This window comes from Anoplopoma fimbria, chromosome 20, assembly GCF_027596085.1.
Source record: "Anoplopoma fimbria isolate UVic2021 breed Golden Eagle Sablefish chromosome 20, Afim_UVic_2022, whole genome shotgun sequence".
Taxonomy (NCBI): domain Eukaryota; kingdom Metazoa; phylum Chordata; class Actinopteri; order Perciformes; family Anoplopomatidae; genus Anoplopoma; species Anoplopoma fimbria.
This window is the reverse complement of record NC_072468.1, coordinates 27,494,090-27,496,548: the sequence shown is the minus strand read 5'-3', so window position 1 is coordinate 27,496,548 and position 2,459 is coordinate 27,494,090. Positions and strand designations below refer to the sequence as shown.

The 2,459-nt window shown below is 35.4% G+C and overlaps 1 pseudogene; it reads right to left on the bottom strand.

Annotated features, from left to right (window-relative positions):
* LOC129110043 (thyroglobulin-like) overlaps positions 1–441 on the bottom strand; it is a 17,358-nt pseudogene extending 16,917 nt beyond the window's left edge.
* Between the last annotated feature and the right edge of the window lie 2,018 nt (positions 442–2,459).

Genomic DNA, 2,459 nt, shown 5'->3' with positions numbered 1-2,459 from the left:
CAAGAGATTCTACTGAACCTCCCAGACTTCCTGTTTTGAGGAAGGTGTATTCGTCCCTCCACAGTCTTTGATCTTGATTTCTCTCTGATCTCTTTTAACTCTTTAGTTTGAACTTTTCTTATCATCCAGATATTTTCATTCCACTTTCAGCCTCAGTGAAACAAACTGACTATTAAAGTAGAAAAAAATAGCATCAGGTGAGCTGAGAGTGTTTTTATTTATTTTTTACCTGAGGGTGGCGGAGAGAGAGCGATCACGAGTGCGAGCAGCGTCTCCATCTTTCTGCAGGAATCCAACAGTTTGTGACAAAGATCTCAGTGTGAGCGGCTTCAGGAGTCTGTTTCCATCCAGAGAAAGAGTCCTTTATACATCTGCCTCACCTGCACAGGTGGAGGAGGAGGAGGGAGGGGGAGGAGGAGGAGCCTGGCACACTCCCAGCATGCAGAGCAAAACCAGAGCACCACTCTGTGATCAAAGTTTGAATAGTTTGGAATGAGGAACCGTATTTTATAATTTATATTATAAGTGTCCTAAACAAGAACCTGAACACATTTAACTAGTTTATTTGTCATTTGATGCTTTGAACTCTCCACAGTTTCTGTCTCATTTAGATGAGATGAAGGGGGCGGAGCTAAGCTGAGAGAAACAGGTGAAAACCACCACGGCTCACTGTGATTGGTGGAGGTGGAGAAACACCTGTCTATTAAAGATAACCCTCGTCCTTTAATAACTTTATTAAATTGTTTACAGACTTCTCACTGGCAGCAATGATGTACAGGTGTACTCCAGGACACTGTGACATCACAGCTGGGAGTGGTCAGAGGTTCAAAACTTTAAACCAAAGACAAACGCTGCTGTTACAGTTTTTTTCAGTCGCTAACAAGCGTTTTTCTAAACAGTAGTCACATTTTCAAAACTCTAAACACGATTAGCACAACATCGGTCCTTTGTGGCCATACCATTCACACATTTCATGTTGTTTTCACAATATGCAGTCACAGGGATTAGATAAAGGAATTTTGTGCTTTTTTTTTAGTTCTCCTTTTTACTGGGCTTTTTGCTGTTGCTTTTTTGTTCATGGATATTTTGTTAACTTTAAACAATACTGTAAAACGTTTTCTGTTGTATCATACTGTAAACAGTATTTCTACTATACCTCCTGTAGTAAACAGTAAAGAAAAAAAAACTGATTCGCTTTTTACTGGAATGCTTTTGAATGTGAACATTACATGTGGATATACAGTACAGTTCCCAACCAAAAAATTTGGCGTAAAAAACAGTGGATTGCATGTTTTGCATGCAAATACCTGTAAAACTGAAACATAAAAGTCTATGCAGTTTTTGTAATGTCCACAATAGCCAGTATTTTGAAACCTGGTGTACTTTGATTGGCTGCATGTTCCTTGTGAAGTGAAAACAAGAGTTATTCTTTGAAAGAATAATTTCATTTTGAGTCAGATGTCCAGTGTTTTGGTAAAGTTAGTGTGTGCAGAGAAAGATGTCTTCTATTTTGAAATGAAGAGTTAGTATATAGTTAACAAAATGTGCTTTTGAGAAGAAAATGATCTATTTGGCCAATTGTGTTTTGTAGGTGTAAGTCTGTGTTAAGAGTTTAGAAAAAGTATTTTAAGTATAGCTCGTTAGCGATGGAAAAAAACTGTAACCACAAACAACCTTTCTATGGATTAATGAATATAAATGTTTTTTTTAAATAAGATGTTAAGTTGCTCTTCAACTGTTCTCTTTCTTTTTTGTGTGTGAAATTATTAAAAATCCACCTTCAGAGGAAGTTAAATTATCTGAAAGCTGACCTTGTTTGAAAACTGAAGCCACGACTAAATTTCGGGAAAACTTTTCAAAACTGGAAAAGTGACAAAGTAAAGTTTAATCAACTGAAAAACACAGATTTTAGAGTTTGCTGTTGATGCACACACACTATTCTATCAAAAGAATAAAAATAAATGAAAGAGTTTGAGTAAAGTTACTGTAATTGTTAAAGGTGGTTACTGTTCTGCTCTTATATATTCTATCATAAGATTATTATTATTATGCCTTATTATCTATTTTGCAATAATGTAAAAGCAGGACTTTATAATTTTCATTGTGGATTAATCTGCTGCTTATTGTCTCCATTAATCAACTGATTGTTTGGCTTGCAAAAATAATGGGAACATTTTTTTCCCCAAAAAAAAGTCGAAAAGTTCATAGTATAGTATGTTAAAAAATGTTCATAGAATTGTATAATATAATAATAATATTTAAAATAAGTGTAATAAAAATGTGTCCTTTGTCCGGCTCCTCTTTGTTTTTGCAGAATCAGCTTCATGTGTCTTCATGTGACTTCATGTCTTCATGTGTCTTCATGTCTTCATGTCTTCATGTGTCTTCATGTCTTCATGTCTTCATGTGTCTTCTTGTCTTCATGTGTCTTCATGTCTTCATGTGTCTTCTTGTCTTCA